A 23,278-nucleotide genomic window follows, 5' to 3' on the forward strand; every position below is an offset into this window, starting at 1 on the left:
AGATGTTTGTTCAGCAGGGTTACCTTCTACAACCAATTTCATGCATTGTCCCTGTCGCTACAGCCGCATGTTTCTGGTTCGATGAGCTGATAAAGGCGGTCGACAGTGATTCTCCTCCTTATGAGGAGATTATGGACAGAATCAATGCTCTCAAATTGGCTAATTCTTTCACCCTAGACGCCACTTTGCAATTGGCTAGGTTAGCGGCTAAGAATTCTGGGTTTGCTATTGTGGCGCGCAGAGCGCTTTGGTTGAAATCTTGGTCGGCTGATGCGTCTTCCAAGAACAAGCTACTTAACATTCCTTTCAAGGGGAAAACGCTGTTTGGCCCTGACTTGAAAGAGATTATCTCGGATATCACTGGGGGTAAGGGCCACGCCCTTCCTCAGGATCGGCCTTTCAAGGCAAAAAATAAACCTAATTTTCGTCCCTTTCGTAGAAACGGACCAGCCCAAAGTGCTACGTCCTCTAAGCAAGAGGGTAATACTTCTCAAGCCAAGCCAGCTTGGAGACCAATGCAAGGCTGGAACAAGGGAAAGCAGGCCAAGAAACCTGCCACTGCTACCAAGACAGCATGAAATGTTGGCCCCCGATCCGGGACCGGATCTGGTGGGGGGCAGACTCTCTCTCTTCGCTCACTTGGGCAAGAGATGTTCTGGATCCTTGGGCGCTAGAAATAGTCTCCCAAGGTTATCTTCTGGAATTCAAGGGACTTCCCCCAAGGGGGAGGTTCCACAGGTCTCAGTTGTCTTCAGACCACATAAAAAGACAGGCATTCTTACATTGTGTAGAAGACCTGTTAAAAATGGGAGTGATTCATCCCGTTCCATTAAGAGAACAAGGGATGGGGTTCTACTCCAATCTGTTTATAGTTCCCAAAAAAGAGGGAACGTTCAGACCAATCTTAGATCTCAAGATCTTAAACAAGTTTCTCAAGGTTCCATCGTTCAAGATGGAAACCATTCGAACTATTCTTCCTTCCATCCAGGAAGGTCAATTCATGACCACGGTGGATTTAAAGGATGCGTATCTACATATTCCTATCCACAAGGAACATCATCGTTTCCTGAGGTTCGCATTCCTGGACAAACATTACCAGTTCGTGGCGCTTCCTTTCGGATTAGCCACTGCTCCAAGGATTTTCACAAAGGTACTAGGGTCCCTTCTAGCTGTGCTAAGACCAAGGGGCATTGCTGTAGTACCTTACTTGGACGACATTCTGATTCAAGCGTCGTCCCTTCCTCAAGCAAAGGCTCACACGGACATTGTCCTGGCCTTTCTCAGATCTCACGGATGGAAAGTGAACGTGGAAAAGAGTTCTCTATCTCCGTCAACAAGGGTTCCCTTCTTGGGAACAATAATAGACTCCTTAGAAATGAGGATTTTTCTGACAGAGGCCAGAAAAACAAAACTTCTAGACTCTTGTCGGATACTCCATTCCGTTCCTCTTCCTTCCATAGCTCAGTGCATGGAAGTGATCGGGTTGATGGTAGCGGCAATGGACATAGTTCCTTTTGCACGCATTCATCTAAGACCATTACAACTGTGCATGCTCAGTCAGTGGAATGGGGACTATACAGACTTGTCTCCGAAGATACAAGTAAATCAGAGGACCAGAGACTCACTCCGTTGGTGGCTGTCCCTGGACAACCTGTCACGAGGGATGACATTCCGCAGACCAGAGTGGGTCATTGTCACGACCGACGCCAGTCTGATGGGCTGGGGCGCGGTCTGGGGATCCCTGAAAGCTCAGGGTCTTTGGTCTCGGGAAGAATCTCTTCTACCGATAAATATTCTGGAACTGAGAGCGATATTCAATGCTCTCAAGGCTTGGCCTCAGCTTGCGAGGGCCAAGTTCATACGGTTTCAATCAGACAACATGACAACTGTTGCGTACATCAACCATCAGGGGGGAACAAGGAGTTCCCTGGCGATGGAAGGAGTGACCAAAATCATTCTATGGGCGGAGTCTCACTCCTGCCACCTGTCTGCTATCCACATCCCAGGAGTGGAAAATTGGGAAGCGGATTTTCTGAGTCGTCAGACATTGCATCCGGGGGAGTGGGAACTCCATCCGGAAATCTTTGCCCAAGTCACTCAGCTGTGGGGCATTCCAGACATGGATCTGATGGCCTCTCGTCAGAACTTCAAAGTTCCTTGCTACGGGTCCAGATCCAGGGATCCCAAGGCGGCTCTAGTGGATGCACTAGTAGCACCTTGGACCTTCAAACTAGCTTATGTGTTCCCGCCGTTTCCTCTCATCCCCAGGCTGGTAGCCAGGATCAATCAGGAGAGGGCGTCGGTGATCTTGATAGCTCCTGCGTGGCCACGCAGGACTTGGTACGCAGATCTGGTGAATATGTCATCGGCTCCTCCTTGGAAGCTACCTTTGAGACGAGACCTTCTTGTTCAGGGTCCGTTCGAACATCCGAATCTGGTTTCACTCCAGCTGACTGCTTGGAGATTGAACGCTTGATCTTATCGAAGCGAGGATTCTCAGATTCTGTTATCGATACTCTTGTTCAGGCCAGAAAGCCTGTAACTAGAAAGATTTACCACAAAATTTGGAAAAAATATATCTGTTGGTGTGAATCTAAAGGATTCCCTTGGGACAAGGTTAAGATTCCTAGGATTCTATCCTTCCTTCAAGAAGGATTGGAAAAAGGATTATCTGCAAGTTCCCTGAAGGGACAGATTTCTGCCTTGTCTGTGTTACTTCACAAAAAGCTGGCCGCTGTGCCAGATGTTCAAGCCTTTGTTCAGGCTCTGGTTAGAATTAAGCCTGTTTACAAACCTTTGACTCCTCCTTGGAGTCTCAATTTAGTTCTTTCAGTTCTTCAGGGGGTTCCGTTTGAACCCTTGCATTCCGTTGATATTAAGTTATTATCTTGGAAAGTTTTGTTTTTAGTTGCAATTTCTTCTGCTAGAAGAGTTTCAGAATTATCTGCTCTGCAGTGTTCTCCTCCTTATCTGGTGTTCCATGCAGATAAGGTGGTTTTACGTACTAAACCTGGTTTTCTTCCAAAAGTTGTTTCTAACAAAAACATTAACCAGGAGATTATCGTACCTTCTCTGTGTCCGAAACCAGTTTCAAAGAAGGAACGTTTGTTGCACAATTTGGATGTTGTTCGCGCTCTAAAATTCTATTTAGATGCTACAAAGGATTTTAGACAAACATCTTCCTTGTTTGTTGTTTATTCTGGTAAAAGGAGAGGTCAAAAAGCAACTTCTACCTCTCTCTCTTTTTGGATTAAAAGCATCATCAGATTGGCTTACGAGACTGCCGGACGGCAGCCTCCCGAAAGAATCACAGCTCATTCCACTAGGGCTGTGGCTTCCACATGGGCCTTCAAGAACGAGGCTTCTGTTGATCAGATATGTAGGGCAGCGACTTGGTCTTCACTGCACACTTTTACCAAATTTTACAAGTTTGATACTTTTGCTTCTTCTGAGGCTATTTTTGGGAGAAAGGTTTTGCAAGCCGTGGTGCCTTCCATTTAGGTGACCTGATTTGCTCCCTCCCTTCATCCGTGTCCTAAAGCTTTGGTATTGGTTCCCACAAGTAAGGATGACGCCGTGGACCGGACACACCTATGTTGGAGAAAACAGAATTTATGTTTACATGATAAATTACTTTCTCCAACGGTGTGTCCGGTCCACGGCCCGCCCTGTTTTTTTTAATCAGGTCTGATAATTTATTTTCTTTAACTACAGTCACCACGGTACCATATGGTTTCTCCTATGCTAATATTCCTCCTTAACGTCGGTCGAATGACTGGGGTAGGCGGAGCCTAGGAGGGATCATGTGACCAGCTTTGCTGGGCTCTTTGCCATTTCCTGTTGGGGAAGAGAATATCCCACAAGTAAGGATGACGCCGTGGACCGGACACACCGTTGGAGAAAGTAATTTATCAGGTAAACATAAATTCTGTTTTCTCCCTCTCTGATACAAAAGTTTCAAAATTTGATACTATCAGCTGATTATGTTGCACTTTTTTTTTTTTTTTTTTGGATATAACTCTGCCTAGCTTTGTCAGATTATGTACATACTCATACTGTTTATGCAAAAAGGAATTGCCTCTGTTTGATGGCTTCTTAAAGGCATTAATGTGTTACACATATTTTACTAAAGCTGGGCCATTAAGGTTCAAACCGAATCTTACCACTAACTAACATTCCTGCTGTCTCTTTGAAAGGTCTTTATTATAGTTAGTACAGCTGGAAAAGCAAAATTTATCTGTATTACCTGAGTTCTTTCTCTTTTTTTTTTTTTTTTCTCTGCACTATAACTCTGCCCTGTGTCTAGTAAAAAGATACAAAAGGGATACAGGTAGAAACCCCTTGGCCTACCTGTAGTATTCAATACTTTATTATAATAACAGTAAACAGGGGCAATCTCCCCTTCTTCCTTTTCTTAGAAATAAAATACCTCTAACCAAGCCCTTAGATATTAAAGAAGTGCCTGAGTCAGTATTATCTGCTTACACATACCATTCATTACTAGTAAGAGCATGATAACTCTTGATTTTCAGTATACTGAAAGATACCGGGCCATAAGAAAATAAACATATGCCCAGCACTGTGCAATATCTGGTAGACTCAAAACTTTGGAAAGATACTCTATCTCAGCTATTTTGCACTAAAACTAAAATTACAACAAGAGCATTGATTACTGACCTTCTACTGCTTAAGAGGTCTTCTACCAACTTATAGTTGTTATTATTCTGTCAAGTATCCCAAACCCAATGATCAAAAATACTAAAGCTTTCATACCTTAGAAAAAGTGAGCAGATAAATAATATATAGGGCTAACTTGAACATATAACGTTACCTTAAAACGCTTTTTTTTCTTTTTTTTTTTTCTTCCCCCTTTTTCCCCCTTTTCATCCAACTACACAAATCACCTAAACTGCACGCAAGTTAATTAGGGTATCACAAGCCACAGCCCGACACTGAACTGGCGCATTTCCTAGCGCCCACCTCACCGATTCCTTTTTAGGGATCTTGAGATACATCCCCTCTCTAACTCACTCTTTCCCTTTTTTGTAACCACAAGGAATACAAGCGGACAACCCTGCACAAAGGCACTACCTTAGAATTGGTGCACTCACCAGCTTTTACACGACTCAATCACTTCCCACAGGTCACTTACCTTTTCCCCACCTTCCCCCCCTTTCCCTGCACCCCCAATTTTTAACCTGCACGCAACTTAAATAGGGTACTACCACTCCCAGCTTGTACACAGAATTGGCGTTGATCTCACCGCCTATTCCACTGTTTCCCCTCCCGGGGTCCCGATCTAATTCTCTTTCTTATTCACCCCCTCCCTCCCTTGAAATCATAAGCAACACACCTGGGTAAACCCATATAAAAGACATCACTTTAAAATAGTGCAATCACAAACTCTTTCACGCCTCAACCGCCTCCCTCGGGTCAACCACCCTTTCCCCACCTTACCTCTTTTCCCTGTATTTTCCATTCCCGTCCTTCTCCCTCTTTCTCCTTCTTTTTTTTTTTCTCTTCTCTCTCTCCTTCTTTCTCTTTTATAGAGTAGTACATGGATACATTTCTTGGTATCTCTTCTAAAGCATCCTCACCAGGAATGGCAGGCAGACAAAGAGATAAGAAATCTAAAAATACACAGGATTCAGTAGCTGATATTCAATCAACTTTATTAAGTACAGCCACACCTGAAGTACTAAATGTCCAAAACTTAGTTGCCAGCATCTCCGATGCCCTCTCTCCCAAATTCGATGCTCTTAGGATGGAAATTAAGCAGGATATCTCCTCCTTATCACAGGAAATTAGACAATTCTCCTCAAGAATGCAGGAGGTCGAGCAGAGAGTATCTGATCTGGAAGACACGGTAGTAGTACAAGGCACTAAGTTGGACAGCATCAGCAGCAGTAATCAAAAAATCCTTATGAGACTAGAAGACCTTGAAAACCGTAGCAGAAGAAATAACATCAGAATAATAGGTTTCCCAGAGGAGAAACAATATGAGGACCTTGCCCTCTTTGTTTCTGACACACTAAAGACAGCCCTCAAACTCCTGCCCTCGCATAATAACATCTTGGTAGAGAGGGCCCACAGATTGGGCCCATCACAGTCAGCTCAAAAACTTAATAAGCCTAGACCTGTTATTGTAAAATTACTTAATTACCAGGACAAAATCTCTCTTTTTCAGCACTACCGTAAAATACAACCTCTCATTATTAATGGAGCTAAGATCCTCATGTTCCAGGATTTCTCGGCTGAGACAGCTTCCAAGAGGAGAGATTTGGCACCTATGTGCACTAAATTCATAAATTCTGGAATAAATGCGGCTATACTTTACCCAGCTAAACTAAAAGTTACTGTGAATGGAACAGTACATTTTTTCCTGGAGGCACACGCAGCCGAGAAATTCTTCTTATCTTTAGATTCTCTAGCAACAGATGAGGTAGTCCCCATTTAGCCAGAGTAGGGTCAATAACTGGGAAGACCCCCTATGCAGGGGTAAATGGGGCAAGGTGAATACGTGTCAGGTACTTTTGTTTTTTTCGTTTTTTTTTTTTTCTCCACTCCCTCCCCCCCCCACCTCTCTCCCTCATCTCTCCCTTGTGCTATAAGAAGCATTAAAGACACAGAAAAATAGAAAAACTTAGAATAGTCTCGTGGAATATGGGAGGGATCTCCACCCCCATTAAACGGAAAACTATATTAACACAACTAAGGAAATATCAGACTGATATAGGGTTAATCCAGGAAACCCATCTTAATTCAGAAGAATCTAACAAACTTAAGTCCTCATGGGTAAGAGACGTATACTTCTCGCCAAGTATAGGCAAAAAAAGGGGAGTTGCAATTCTAATTGGTAAAAGAGCCCAGCTTGAGGTGATCCACTGCGAGCCTGATCCAGAGGGAAGATATGTTCTAATAAAAGTAAAAATCGCCCAGGAAATTTATACAATTTGCAACCTATATGGCCCTAACATCTTTGACTCAGAATTCTGGAATAGAATTCAAACCAAACTCCTCCTGTACAATCAGGGGCTCTCAATTATAGGTGGCGATTTTAACATGGCACCGCATTGCCCATTAGATAAACTTAGAGAATCCATGAAGCAGAAAAAACAGAAAAAGGATAATTTAGAATCTAAAATGTTTAAGAAACTAAAACAAAACCTAGCATTATACGATATATGGAGAAGTCAGAATCCAGATGCTCAGGAATTCACGTGTCTCTCAAAAGCGCACAAAACTATGTCTCGAATAGATCTATTTCTTGTAGATGAGCGCTTGGGCTCCTTGAGAGCGCAAGCAGGAATCGCCCCTATATTGCTATCAGATCATGCCCCTATTATTCTAGACATTAAGCCTGAACAATCAAGATCTAAATCTTCGCGTTTCTTTTTTCCATATTATCTAGCGACGGATATGAAATTTAAAACCCACATTAGATTTAAATTTGAGGAATATCTCCGGTTTAATTCAGAATATATCGAATGTCCAGAATTGTTCTGGGAAGCCGCCAAGGCGGTCCTTAGAGGAGAAATCCTAGCTTACAACATAGCCTTGACCAAGAAATTGAAGGTAAGGGAGAGAGAGATACAAAAAGCATTAACTAACGCATACAATAAATTCATACTACACAAGAACGCCTTAAATTGGTCTAAGTATGTACAGGCTAAGGAAGCCCGGGACACATTTATTTTGACTCAACAAACACAAAAGGAATTAAAAACCCAGGCTAAACTATATAGATTTGGGAATAAGTCCGGAAAGATGCTTGCCAGAATGGTCAATAATGAAAAAAAACAATCTCACATCGAAGAACTTCTAGAGAAGGGTGAGCAAATCCTAAACCCGGATAAAATCACATCCACATTTGTGAAATATTATCAGGATCTATATTCCTGTAAAGGCTATGATTATGATAAGGCTATGGAGTTCTGGAATATGATCAAAAGCCCTTCATTAACGGATGAAGACATCAGCAGCCTTAACTCCCCTATATCAGTGCAAGAACTAACTGAGGCAATCTCTGGTCTTCCCACCAATAAGGCAGCTGGTCCGGATGGCTTACCTAGTGAATTTTACAAAATACTTCCTCTAGAAATTTCTCCATACTTAATAAACCTATATAATGATTTCTACATGAATGGCAAACCAGTTCCTCCCTCTTTCTCGGCATCACATACAACTCTGATTCTCAAGGAAGGGAAGGACCCAAGGCTTAAAGAATCTTATAGGCCAATAGCCTTACTCAATTAAGATTATAAGATTCTCACCTCTATTTTAGCAGCTCGACTACAGCAAATACTACCACAGGTAATCCATCCGGACCAAGCGGGCTTCATGAATGGACGGAACTCCTCGGCAAAAATAAGGGAACTATTACTCACACTGGAATATTTGGAAAAGGCCCGGCAGACAGGAGGGGGGAGAGAGGAAATGGCTGGAGCACCGGACATGGCTATTCTGTCCATTGACGCAGAAAAAGCGTTTGACTGTGTCACTTTCAAGCATCTTAATACATCCCTGATAAAATTTGGAATTAAGGGCAAATTCCCTGAATTTGTGGAGAATCTTTATAAATGCTCAGCTACACGCCTAATCATTAATGGCATGGTATCTCCATCAATAACCCTGGAAAGAGGAACTCGCCAGGGGTGTCCTCTCTCCCCTCTCCTGTTCAATGTGGCCATTGAGCCTTTGGCAATCATGGTAAGACAAAACCTGGAAGGAATTAAGATCTCAAACCATGAAATGAAAATTGGTCTTTATGCAGACGATGTATTATTGTACATATCTAACACCAAAATCAACATTCCAAAACTTATGCAGATAATAGACCATTTTGGTACCTTCTCAGGATACAAAATAAACACATCTAAGTCAGAAATTCTCTGGATCCGTAGGGATAAAGACTCTTGTATAGAAAACCCTTTCAAGAGTATAACAGACTCATTCAAATACTTGGGAATAAATGTTCCGGCGAATGCCGATAAACTATATGAACTTAACATACCCACTATTATTAGGCAAATCAAAGAGAAGCTGAGGATCTATAGGCATCTGGTAGCTGGGGGAGATGAATGAGAGGTGGTCACTTTTTTTTTTTGTTTGTTTGTTTTGTTTTGTTTTTATTTTTTGGTGTTTTGGCGTTTTACATAAAATTAGAAAATCCCAACATAAGGTGATATAAGCGAATAAGGTTTACCTTTTCTTCTTTTTTTTTCTCTTGATGAAAAGCAAATTCTCGCCGGAATAGAGGGAGGGTCAGAGGTCATCTAATTTAACTTGATTTTTTCTCTTGTTTTGTCTTTTTTTTTTTTTTTTTTTTTTAGATGAGGTTGACTTTGTTTCTTCATTTGCCTTTTTTTTTCTCCTCTCTCTTGAAATGAGTCAAGATTAGACTATTGTACAATATTACTTTTTTTTGTTGGTTAATAAAGAATTGTTAAAAAAAAAAATTGTATGTTCTATCTGAATCATAAAAAACTATTTGGGGGTTTACTATCCCTTTAAGAATATTTAATGCAAAATTCTCATGTTTCTGTTTGTGTTGGAAGATATTTTTTTTTCTGGAATTTTTGTTTTCCTTTGGTCTGATTTATATTTCTATGCATAAAATGGTTTCGGGTCGAGTGGCAGTGTTTAAGATGGTTCTTCTCCCGAAACTGCTATACATACTTCTGAATGTCCCAGTAATTCTTTACGAAAAGGATGTAAGATTAATCAATAGCTTAATTAGCCAATTTCTTTGGCAAGGGAAAAAAGCACGAATTTCCCTTAAAAAAACTCTCTCTTCCATGCGACTCCGGAGGTATGGCATTGCCAGATATTAGAGCATACAACCTCAGCTCCTTGGCACGAATAGCGAGCAGCTGGATCTTATCTAAGGATTATATTTTAAATAACCATCTTGAAAGTAATGTCTGTGACCCTTACCTTCCCTTAGCACTTCTACACTCCTCTCCTAAAGAGAAACCTTTAGAAATTAAAAGACTTAAATCTATATCCAACCCTATCAAGGCTTGGTGGAAAATATCAAAGCTTTTATCTCTTAACCCTAAAATTTCAAAATATCTCACCTTGATAGGGAACCCAAAGTTTCAACCTGGCCTGCAATCTGAGGTTTTCAACAGATGGCACAATAATGGACTAAATAAATTGATTTTATTGATAGATGGAGATGGAAAAAACATTAAAACATTTGAAAAATTAAAAGGGGAATATAACTTACTCAACAAAGACTTCTTCGCTTACCTGCAGAAAAGGCATTTCTTCTTGGAAACAACTAGAGAGGTAGGATGGTCGTGGAAATTAGGTAAACTTGAAAATTGGCTTACACTCATGACTGTAGATCGGATATCTATCTCTGTATGTTATCATCTTCTGGGTATTAGCAGGGGTAACCAGAATCTAGCAAGACTTGCTCTAACATGGACTTCATTGTCAGAACAAAATAGGGTAGACCCAAAAACAGTGCAAAGTGAGCAAAGTGAAAAAAATAACTCTTTCAGCTACCTGGCGGGAAGCACATATCAAAATCCTTCATAGGGCATATTTTACTCCGGAAACGGGTCGCAGGGTTCATAACTCAGGCTTTGATAAATGCCCCAAGTGCTCACTCCCAGCAGTCAATTTAGAACACATGTTCTGGTTTTGCCCAAAAGTAAGAAATACTTGGTGCAAGCTAGAATATTGGCTGAATAAGGTGTTGAAAATCCCCCCCGTAACTTTTACTCTATACCAAATTATACTATGTAAGGATAACTTAACTGAACGCCACCCCAATGATAACCTGATCTCTGTCTCGATATTAGCTACTAGATATTTAATATGTAAAAAATGGAAAATGCGCTCAGTGCCCAGCGTATCCGAAATCCAAAACTGTCTAAAAAAACAATGCCTATTAGAGCAAAAAGATACAGACATAGATAATGAAGAGGACATAAGGAATTTTTTCAACAAATGGGCAGTATATATTAAGTCACTCCCTGAAAATGAAAAAGAATATATGATTTTCCCATTTCAAAACTCAGAACTAATTTTATTAGGCATCTGGTAGCTGGGGGAGATGAATGAGAGGTGGTCACTTTTTTTTTTTTTTTGTTTGTTTTGTTTTGTTTTTATTTTTTGGTGTTTTGGCGTTTTACATAAAATTAGAAAATCCCAACATAAGGTGATATAAGCGAATAAGGTTTACCTTTTCTTCTTTTTTTTCTCTTGATGAAAAGCAAATTCTCGCCGGAATAGAGGGAGGGTCAGAGGTCATCTAATTTAACTTGATTTTTTCTCTTGTTTTGTCTTTTTTTTTTTTTTTTTTTAGATGAGGTTGACTTTGTTTCTTCATTTGCCTTTTTTTTTCTCCTCTCTCTTGAAATATGTCAAGATTAGACTATTGTACAATATTACTTTTTTTTGTTGGTTAATAAAGAATTGTTAAAAAAAAAAATTGTATGTTCTATCTGAATCATAAAAAACTATTTGGGGGTTTACTATCCCTTTAAGAATATTTAATGCAAAATTCTCATGTTTCTGTTTGTGTTGGAAGATATTTTTTTTTCTGGAATTTTTGTTTTCCTTTGGTCTGATTTATATTTCTATGCATAAAATGTGTTGTTATATCTAAGTCTAAACAAATAAAATTACTTTTTCAATTGACTTTCTGTACATGCAATTTATTTATAAACCTGTAGGTGGTACCAAATGCAGTACATATGTCAACATATCTCTAAAATCTAGATTTGTTTTCTACATATAAGAACAATCAGAAACTCCCAGACCAATATCAAGACATTTTTAATATTTTCATCAGCTCAATAGTTCTCTGCCCCAAGTGCCACATGTTGATCACATCCCTCTGCAAACAAGTGGTGTGAAAAAACCTAGTGAAACCAAAGTTAAATCAATTTTTACTTTGCAGATCAGTTACTCCTCAGATAATATTGAATCAGACGTCAATTTATTTGTGTACATTTATCAACTTAGAATATAGATTTATTGTTTCAATATTTTTGTAATGTGAGACTTCGATTTTCTTAAAACCCAATCGGCTAGATTACGAGTCTTGCGTTAGCCTTAAAAAGCAGCGTTGAGAGGCCCCACCGCTGCTTTTTAGCGCCCGCTGGTATTACGAGTCTGGCAGGTACAGGTGTACAGCTCACTTTTTTTCCGCGACTTGAGCATACCGCAAATCCACTTACGTCAATTGCATATCCTATCTTTTTAATGGGATTTGCCTAACGCCGGTATTACGAGTCTTGGAAAAAGTGAGTGGTACAGCCTCTCCTGTCAAGACTGATACCGCATCTAAAAGTCAGTAGTTAAGAGTTTTATGGGCTAACGCCGTAACATTAAACTCTTAACTAAAGTGCTAAAAAGTACACTAACACCCATAAACTACCTATTAACCCCTAAACCAAGGCCCCCCCCCCCCGCACATCTCAAACACTTTAATACATTTTTTAACCCCTAATCTGCCGACCGGACATCGCCGCCACTGTAATAAATATATTAACCCCTAAACCGCCGCACTTCCGCCTCACAAACACTAGTTTTATTTTATTAACCCCTATTCTGCTGTCCCTAACATCGCTGACACCTACCTACATTTATTTACCCCTATTCTTCCGCCCCCAACGTCGCCGCCACCACTATATTAAATGTATTAACCCCTAAACCCAAGTCTAACCCTAACACCCTCCTAATTTAGGAATAATTTTATTTAGATTTATTTAAATTATATTTATTTAAAACTAAATACTTACCTATAAAATAAACCCTAAAATAGCTACAATATAACTCAGTTACATTGTTGCTATCTCAGGATTTATTTTTATTTTAAAGGCAAGTTTGTATTTGTTTTAACTAGGTACAATAGTTATTAAATAAATAATAACTCCCTAGTTAAAATAAGTACAAATTTACCTGTAAAATAAACCCTAACCTAAGTTACAATTAAACCTAACACTACACTATAAATAAATAAATTAATTACCTAAATTAAATTAAACAAATTACAATAAAATAAAGTACAAAAACAAACACTAAATTACAGAAAATAATAAAATAATTACAAGAATTTTAAACTAATTACACCTAATGAAATCCCCCTAATAAAATATAAAAGCCCCCCAAAATAAAAAGCCCTACCCTACACTAAATTACAAATAGCCCTTAAAAGGGCCTTTTGCGGGGCATTGCCCCAAAGTAATCAGCTCTATTACCTGTAAAAAAAAAATACAATACCCAGCCAATCCCCCCTTAAAAAAAAACCTAACACTAACCCCTTGAAGATCACCCTACCTTGAGACGTCTTCACCCAACCGGGCAGAAGTCTTCATCCGATCGGGGCAGTAGTGGACCTCCAGACGGCCAGAAGTCTTCATCCAGACGGCATCTTCTATCTTCATCCATCCTGAGCAGAGCGGGTCCATCTTCAAGCCAGCAGACGCGGAGCATCCTCTTCCAACGACATCCAAATGAAGAATGAAGGTTCCTTTAAATGACGTCATCCAAGATGGCGTCCCTTGAATTCCGATTGGCTGATAGGATTCTATCAGCCAATCGGAATTAAAGGATTACTGTGAAAAGATTTTTTGTATGTACAACGATTATATAAAAACATTTGTTAATATGAGACTAACTAAATGCACTTACATTCAATGTGAAACGATCCGTTTATCATATTAAAAAATGTTTTTATATTTTTCATCATGACGTAATGAACGACAACCCACTAATATGGGCTGTGCAATCGTTTATTGCTTCCTTCAATCAGCGGCCGTCTAGTTGCATATCATTAATATGCAATTGTCGGCTTGCGCATGCGTATTACGCCCTTGAGCTCACGCATCTGCTTCTGAAGCCTATATTATCCAGGCATAGACGTCTTTAATGACGTTCCGCATGTCTGCGCATGCGCATTGCGGCTAGGTGCCGCCATATTCCAACCTCGGTTCTCTGTTCGGATTGCACACCCAGCAACAGTACCCACTGAGTGGGTTTGGAAAATATTAAAAAAATTAAATATAATAGCGGCGAAAAGATTTTTGGAAATTAGAGTGATTTGAATAGTGTATTTTCTCCTACATTGGTGTATCCGGTCCACGGCTTCATCCTTACTTGTGGGATATTCTCATTCCCTACAGGAAGTGGCAAAGAGAGCACACAGCAGAGCTGTCCATATAGCTCCCCCTCTGGCTCCGCCCCCCAGTCATTCTCTTTGCCGCTCTGAACAAGTAGCATCTCCACGGGCCAGCCTCCTAGGCTGGGGCGCGGTCTGGGAGTCCCTGAAGGCTCAGAGTCTATGGTCTCGGGAAGAATCTCTTCTCCCGATAAACATTTTGGAATTGAGAGCGATATTCAATGCGCTCCAGGCATGGCCTCAACTAGCGGAGACCAAATTCATCAGATTTCAGTCGGACAACATGACGACTGTAGCTTACATCAATCATCAGGGGGGAACAAAGAGTTCCCTGGCGATGAGGGAGGTATCCAAATTCATCAAATGGGCAGAGGATCATTCCTGCCATCTATCAGCAATTCACATCCCAGGAGTGGACAACTGGGAAGCGAATTTTCTGAGTCGTCAGACTTTCCATCCGGGGGAGTGGGAACTCCACCCGGAGGTTTTTGCCCAGTTAGCTCAACTAGGGGGCATTCCAGATCTGGATCTGATGGCGTCACGTCAGAACTCCAAAGTTCCACGTTACGGGTCCAGATCCAGGGATCCCAAGGCGACATTGGTAGATGCCTTAGTAGTGCCTTGGTCGTTCAATCTAGCTTATGTCTTTCCACCGTTTCCCCTTCTCCCCCGGCTAGTAATCGAACAGGAGAAGGCTTCGGTAATTCTGATAGCTCCTGCGTGACAAGCAGGACTTGGTATGCAGACATGGTGAAAATGTCATCGGTTCCGCCATGGAAGCTATCTTTGAGGATAGGACCTTCTAATTCAAGGTCCATTCGAACAGAGTTTTCGGATTCAGTATAGATACCCTGATCCAGGTTAGAAAGCCTGTCACCAGGAAAATTTACCATAAGATATGGCGGAAATAGCTTTGTTGGTGCGAATCCAAGGGTTACTCATGGAATAAGATTAGGATTCCAAGGATATTGTCTTTTCTCCAAGAAGGATTGGAGAAAGGTTTGTCAGCTAAGCTAGTTCCTTAAAAGGACATATATCTGCTCTGTCTATCCTGTTACACAAGCGTCTGGCAGAAGTACCAGACGTTCAAGCGTTTGCACAGGCTTTAGTCAGAATCAAGCCTGTCTATAGACCTGTGGCTCCTCCATGGAGTCTCAATTTAGTTATTTCAGTTCTTCAAGGGGTTCCGTTTGAACCTTTACATTCCATAGATATTAAGTTATTATCTTGGAAAGTTTTGTTTTTGGTAGCTATATCTTCTGCTCGAAGAGTTTCTGAGTTGTCTGCTTTGCAGTGTAATTCACCCTATCTGGTGTTCCATACAGATAAGGTTGTTTTGCGTACCAAACCTGGTTTCCTTCCAAAAGTGGTTTCCAATAAGAATATTAACCAGGAAATAGTTGTTCCTTCTCTGTGTCCTAACCCAGTTTCTAAGAAGGAACGGCTGTTACACAATCTTGATGTGGTTCGTGCTTTAAAATTCTATTTAAAAGCAACTAAGATTTCAGACAAACATCTTCCTTGTTTGTTGTCTATTCTGGTAAGAGGAAAGGTCAGAAAGCGACTGCTACCTCTCTTTCCTTCTGTCTGAAAAGCATCATCCGATTGGCATATGAGACTGCTGGACAGCAGCCTCCTGAACGAATTACAGCTCATTCCACTAGAGCTGTGGCTTCCACATGGGCTTTCAAGAATGAAGCTTCTATTGAACAGATTTGTAAGGCAGCGACTTGGTCTTCACTGCATACATTTGCCAAATTTTACAAATTCGATACTTTTGCTTCTTCGGAGGCTATTTTTGGGAGAAAGGTTTTGCAAGCAGTGGTGCCTTCCGTTTAGGTTACCTGACTTGTTCCCTCCCTTCATCCGTGTCCTAAAGCTTGGGTATTGGTTCCCACAAGTAAGGATGAAGCCATGGACCGTATACACCAATGTAGGAGAAAACAGAATTTATGTTTACCTGATAAATTTCTTTCTCCTACGTGTATCCGGTCCACGGCCCGCCCTGGCATTTGGTCAGGTTTAAATTTTTATTTTTGTACACTGCAGTCACCACTGCACCCTATGGTTCTCCTTTTTCTCCTAACCGTTGGTCGAATGACTGGGGGGCGGAGCCAGAGGGGGAGCTATATGGACAGCTCTGCTGTGTGCTCTCTTTGCCACTTCCTGTAGGGAATGAGAATATCCCACAAGTAAGGATGAAGCCGTGGACCGGATACACCGTAGGAGAAAGAAATTTATCAAGTAAACATAAATTCTGTTTTTTCAAATCTTTTAATTAATTTATGCTAAGTTTATTTTTGGTTACAGTGTCCCTTTAAGGTAGGAAAAATCTTATTGGCTGATTGGATCAGCCAATAGGATTGAACTTCAATCCTATTGGCTGATTAGGATTAAGGTTGGTTGTGTGGGTGATGGGTTTTAATTTGTAATTTTTTTTAAGGTAAAAGAGCTGATTACTTTGTGGCAATGCCCTGCAAAAGGCCCTTTTAAGGGCTTTTTTTAATTTAGTGTAGGGTAGGGCTTTTTTTTATTTTTGGGGGGCTTTTTTCTTTTGTTAGGGGGATTAGATTAGGTGTAATTATTTTTTAAAAATTGTAATTTGTTTATTATTTTCTGTAATTTAGTGTTTGTTTTTTTTGTACTTTAGATAATTTAATTGAATTTAATTTAGGGAAATAATTTAATTATAGTGTAGTGTTAGGTGTTATTGTAACTTAGGCTTTATTTTACAGGTCAATTTGTTTTATTTTAGCTAGGTAGTTTGTTAAATAGTTAATAACTATTTAGTAACTATTGTACCTAGTTAAAATAAATACAAACTTGCCTGTAAAATAAAAATAAACCCTAAGCTAGCTACAATGTAACTATTAGTTATATTGTAGCTATTTTAGGGTTTATTGTACAGGTAAGTATTTAGTTTTAAATAGGAGTAATTTAGTTAATGATAGTAATTTTTATTTAGATTTCGTTATTAACCCCTAAACCTACGTATATCCCTAACCCCCCTAATTTAAATATGATTTAAATAAATCTAAATAAAATCATTAACTAAATTATTCCTATTTAAAACTAAATACTTACCTATAAAATAAACCCTAAGCTAGCTACAACATAACTAATAGTTACATTGTAGCTAGCTTAGGTTTTATTTTTATTTTACAGGCAAGTTTGTATTTATTTTAACTAGGTAGAATAGTTACTAAATAGTTATTAACTATTTAATAAACTACCTAGCTAAAATAAAGACAAATTGACCTGTAAAATAAAACCTAACCTAAGTTACACTAACACCTAACACTACTCTATAAATAAATTATTTCCCTAAATTAAATACAATTAAATTATCTAAAGTACAAAAAAAACAAACACTAAATTACAGAAAATAATAAATTACATTTTTAAAATAATTGCACCTAATCTAATCCCCCTAACAAAATAAAAAAGCCCCCAAATTAAAAAAAACCCTACACCAAATTACAAATAGCCCTTAAAATGGCCTTTTGCAGGGCATTGCCCCAAAGTACTCAGCTCTTTTACCTGTAAAAAAAAAAATTACAAATCCCCCCCCCCAACATTAAAACCCACCACCGACACAACCAACCCTACTCTAAAACCCACCCAATACCCCCTTAAAAAACCTAACACTAACCCCTTGAAGATCACCTTACCTGGAGAAGTCTTCATCCAACCGGGCCGTAGTCCTCACCGAAGCCGGGAGAAGTCTTCATCCAAGCCGGGCGAAGTGGTCCTCCAGACGGGCAGAAGTCTTCATCCAGACGGCATCTTCTCTCATCATCCATCCGGCGCGGAGCGGGTCCATCTTCAAGACATCCGACGCGGAGCATCCTCTTCATCCGATGGCTAAGACTGAATGAAGGTTCCTTTTAAATAACATCATCCAAGATGACATCCCTTCAATCCTATTGGCTAATTGCATCAGCCAATAGGATTTTTCTCTTGTAAGATGTATCGAGTCCACGGATTCATCCATACTTGTGGGATATTCTCCTTCCTTACAGGAAGTCGCAAAGAGAGCACCCACAGCAGAGCTGTCTATAAAGCTCCACCCCCCAGTAATTTTCTTTGCCTACTCTACGTACTAGGAAGGGTAAAGTGAGTGTGGTGACAAAAATGTTAGTTTTTATTTTCTCAAGCAAAAGTTTGTTATTTTAAATGGTACCGGTGTGTATTATTTACTCTCTGGCAGAAAAGGGATGAAGGTTTCTGCAAGGAGGATAATGATCTTAGCACTTTGTAACTAAGATCCACTGCTGTTCTCACAAGGGCTGAAGAGTACAGGAAAACTTCAATTGGGGGAACGGTTTGCAGACTAAACTGCATTGAGGTATGTTCAGTCTATTTTTTTCTAGACAGACTGTGTTATTTCTAGAAAAGGCTGGCAATATCCCCATGAGGGAAGGGTAAGCTGTATTCAGACACTTAGTAGGAATCCCAGCTTGCATAAAGGGCTCATTAGTTACTGGTGACACTGATAGGAAAAAACGTTTTTGTTTTTATTGCAAATATAACGTTTTTGAGGGACTTTAAGGGGTCATTGTGGCTTGTTTAAGGGTTATTAACCCACATGGCTAGTTTAAGAAACACTCTGTTGTGTTTCTTTTAGGCCCCATAACGTCAAGTGAGGTGGGAGGGGCCTATTTTCACGCCTCAGTTGCGCAGTTTCTTTTCCTCAGAGACATTCAGCTGTTTCTCCAGAGGTTCCTACTGTGTTTGAGAGCTGTAAAGAAGTTTTTTCCCCCCACAAATCTTTCCTAAAGGGCAGGTAGGCGCCACAGCAGACCTGTGGCAAGGTGCTGAACGTTTTTTACCGGTTTTGAAGTTTTGTCAATCCGGTTTTTACATTAAGGGGTTAATTGTTTATTTGCATAGTTGTGCAAAGTTACTAAGGCTGTATGATGCTACTGTAAAAATTTCGTTGAGTTTACTGCTTTTGTACACTGTTTTGCAGAGTTTGTGCAGCTTTTTTTCTCTTAAAGGCAGAGTACCGTTTTTTTCTAAGTGTTATTTGCTTTGATTAAAGTGTTTTCCAAGCTTGCTTGTTACATTACTAGCCTGTTTAACATATCTGACATCAAGGAAAATCCTTGTTCAATGTGTTTAGAAGCCATTGTGGAACCCCCTCTTAGAATGTGTCCCACTTGCACTGATATGTCTATAAATTATAAAGAGCATATTTCTCCAACATAGGTGTGTCCGGTCCACGGCGTCATCCTTACTTGTGGGATATTCTCTTCCCCAACAGGAAATGGCAAAGAGCCCAGCAAAGCTGGTCACATGATCCCTCCTAGGCTCCGCCTACCCTAGTCATTCTCTTTGCCGTTGTACAGGCAACATCTCCACGGAGATGGCTTAGAGTTTTTTAGTGTTTAACTGTAGTTTTTATTATTCAATCAAGAGTTTGTTATTTTAAAATAGTGCTGGTATGTACTATTTACTCAGAAACAGAAAAGAGATGAAAATTTCTGTTTGTATGAGGAAAATTATTTTAGCAACCGTTACTAAAATCCATGGCTGTTCCACACAGGACTGTTGAGAGGAATTAACTTCAGTTGGGGGAACAGTGAGCAGTCTCTTGCTGCTTGAGGTATGACACATTCTAACAAGACGATGTAATGCTGGAAGCTGTCATTTTCCCTATGGGATCCGGTAAGCCATGTTTATTAAGATTGTAAATAAGGGCTTCACAAGGGCTTATTAAGACTGTAGACTTTTTCTGGGCTAAATCGATTCATTATTAACACATATTTAGCCTTGAGGAATCATTTAATCTGGGTATTTTGATAAGTTTATATCGGCAGGCACTTTTTTAGACACCTTTCTCTTTAGGGGCTTTCACAAATCATAGGCAGAGCCTCATTTTCGCGCCGGTGTTGCGCACTTGTTTTTGAGAGGCATGACATGCAGTCGCATGTGTGAGGAGCTCTGATACATAGAAAAGACTTTCTGAAGGCGTCATTTGGTATCGTATTCCCCTTTGGGCTTGGTTGGGTCTCAGCAAAGCAGACACCAGGGACTGTAAAGGGGTTAAGGTTAAAAACGGCTCCGGTTCCGTTATTTTAAGGGTTAAAGCTTCCAAATTTGGGGTGCAATACTTTTAAGGCTTTAAGACACTGTGGTGAAATTTTGGTGAATTTTGAGCAATTCCTTCATATTTTTTCGCAATTGCAGTAATAAAGTGTGTTCAGTTTAAAATTTAAAGTGACAGTAACGGTTTTATTTTAAAACGTTTTTTGTACTTTGTTATCAAGTTTATGCCTGTTTAACATGTCTGAACTACCAGATAGACTGTGTTCTGAATGTGGGGAAGCCAGAGTTCCTTCTCATTTAAATAAATGTGATTTATGTGACAATGACAATGATGCCCAAGATGATTCCTCAAGTGAGGGGAGTAAGCATGGTACTGCATCATTCCCTCCTTCGTCTACACGAGTCTTGCCCACTCAGGAGGCCCCTAGTACATCTAGCGCGCCAATACTCCTTACTATGCAACAATTAACGGCTGTAATGGATAATTCTGTCAAAAACATTTTAGCCAAAATGCACACTTATCAGCGTAAGCGCGACTGCTCTGTTTTAGATACTGAAGAGCATGACGACGCTGATAATAATGGTTCTGAAGGGCCCCTAAACCAGTCTGATGGGGCCAGGGAGGTTTTGTCTGAGGGAGAAATTACTGATTCAGGGAACATTTCTCAACAAGCTGAACCTGATGTGATTACGTTTAAATTTAAGTTGGAACATCTCCGCATTCTGCTTAAGGAGGTATTATCCACTCTGGATGATTGTGACAAGTTGGTCATCCCAGAGAAACTATGTAAAATGGACAAGTTCCTAGAGGTCCCGGGGCTCCCAGAAGCTTTTCCTATACCCAAGCGGGTGGCGGACATTGTAAATAAAGAATGGGAAAGGCCCGGTTTTCCTTTCGTCCCTCCCCCCATATTTAAAAAATTGTTTCCTATGGTCGACCCCAGAAAGGACTTATGGCAGACAGTCCCCAAGGTCGAGGGAGCGGTTTCCACTTTAAACAAACGCACCACTATACCCATAGAAGATAGTTGTGCTTTCAAAGATCCTATGGATAAAAAATTAGAAGGTTTACTTAAAAAGATGTTTGTTCAGCAGGGTTACCTTCTACAACCAATTTCATGCATTGTCCCTGTCACTACAGCCGCGTGTTTCTGGTTCGATGAGCTGGTAAAGGCGGTCGATAGTGATTCTCCTCCTTATGAGGAGATTATGGACAGAATCAATGCTCTCAAATTGGCTAATTCTTTCACCCTAGACGCCACTTTGCAATTGGCTAGGTTAGCGGCTAAGAATTCTGAGTTTGCTATTGTGGCGCGCAGAGCGCTTTGGTTGAAATCTTGGTCAGCTGATGCGTCTTCCAAGAACAAGCTACTTAACATTCCTTTCAAGGGGAAAACGCTGTTTGGCCCTGACTTGAAAGAGATTATCTCTGATATCACTGGGGGTAAGGGCCATGCCCTTCCTCAGGATCGGCCTTTCAAGGCCAAAAATAAACCTAATTTTCGTCCCTTTCGTAGAAACGGACCAGCCCAAAGTGCTACGTCCTCTAAGCAAGAGGGTAATACTTCTCAAGCCAAGCCAGCTTGGAGACCAATGCAAGGCTGGAACAAGGGAAAGCAGGCCAAGAAACCTGCCACTGCTACCAAGACAGCATGAAATGTTGGCCCCCGATCCGGGACCGGATCTGGTGGGGGGCAGACTCTCTCTCTTCGCTCGGGCTTGGGCAAGAGATGTTCTGGATCCTTGGGCGCTAAAAATAGTCTCCCAAGGTTATCTTCTGGAATTCAAGGGGCTTCCCCCAAGGGGGAGGTTCCACAGGTCTCAGTTGTCTTCAGACCACATAAAAAGACAGGCATTCTTACGTTGTGTAGAAGACCTGTTAAAAATGGGAGTGATTCATCCTGTTCCATTAGGAGAACAAGGGATGGGGTTCTACTCCAATCTGTTCATAGTTCCCAAAAAAGAGGGAACGTTCAGACCAATCTTAGATCTCAAGATCTTAAACAAGTTTCTCCAGGTTCCATCGTTCAAAATGGAAACCATTCGAACAATTCTTCCTTCCATCCAGGAAGGTCAATTCATGACCACGGTGGATTTAAAGGATGCGTATCTACATATTCCTATCCACAAGGAACATCATCGGTTCCTAAGGTTCGCATTCCTGGACAAGCATTACCAGTTCGTGGCGCTTCCTTTCGGATTAGCCACTGCTCCAAGGATTTTCACAAAGGTACTAGGGTCCCTTCTAGCTGTGCTAAGACCAAGGGGCATTGCTGTAGTACCTTACTTGGACGACATTCTGATTCAAGCGTCGTCCCTTCCTCAAGCAAAGGCTCACACGGACATTGTCCTGGCCTTTCTCAGATCTCACGGATGGAAAGTGAACGTGGAAAAGAGTTCTCTATCTCCGTCAACAAGGGTTCCCTTCTTGGGGACAATAATAGACTCCTTAGAAATGAGGATTTTTCTGACAGAGGCCAGAAAAACAAAACTTCTAGACTCTTGTCGGATACTTCATTCCGTTCCTCTTCCTTCCATAGCGCAGTGCATGGAAGTGATAGGTTTGATGGTAGCGGCAATGGACATAGTTCCTTTTGCGCGCATTCATCTAAGACCATTACAACTGTGCATGCTCAGTCAGTGGAATGGGGACTATACAAACTTGTCTCCGAGGATACAAGTAAATCAGAGGACCAGAGACTCACTCCGTTGGTGGCTGTCCCTGGACAACCTGTCACAAGGGATGACTTTCCGCAGACCAGAGTGGGTCATTGTCACGACCGACGCCAGTCTGATGGGCTGGGGCGCGGTCTGGGGATCCCTGAAAGCTCAGGGTCTTTGGTCTCGGGAAGAATCTCTTCTACCGATAAATATTCTGGAACTGAGAGCGATATTCAATGCTCTCAAGGCTTGGCCTCAGCTAGCGAGGGCCAAGTTCATACGGTTTCAATCAGACAACATGACAACTGTTGCGTACATCAACCATCAGGGGGGAACAAGGAGTTCCCTGGCGATGGAAGAAGTGACCAAAATCATTCTATGGGCGGAGTCTCACTCCTGCCACCTGTCTGCTATCCACATCCCAGG

At 40.8% G+C, this 23,278-nt stretch overlaps 1 protein-coding gene across 1 annotated transcript in view; it reads left to right on the forward strand.

Moving 5' to 3' along the window:
• MND1 (meiotic nuclear divisions 1) overlaps nucleotides 1-23,278 on the forward strand; it is a 484,477-nt gene that overhangs the window by 100,190 nt on the left and 361,009 nt on the right. The window lies entirely within an intron of this gene.

This window comes from Bombina bombina, chromosome 2, assembly GCF_027579735.1.
Source record: "Bombina bombina isolate aBomBom1 chromosome 2, aBomBom1.pri, whole genome shotgun sequence".
NCBI classification, from domain to species: Eukaryota; Metazoa; Chordata; class Amphibia; order Anura; family Bombinatoridae; genus Bombina; species Bombina bombina.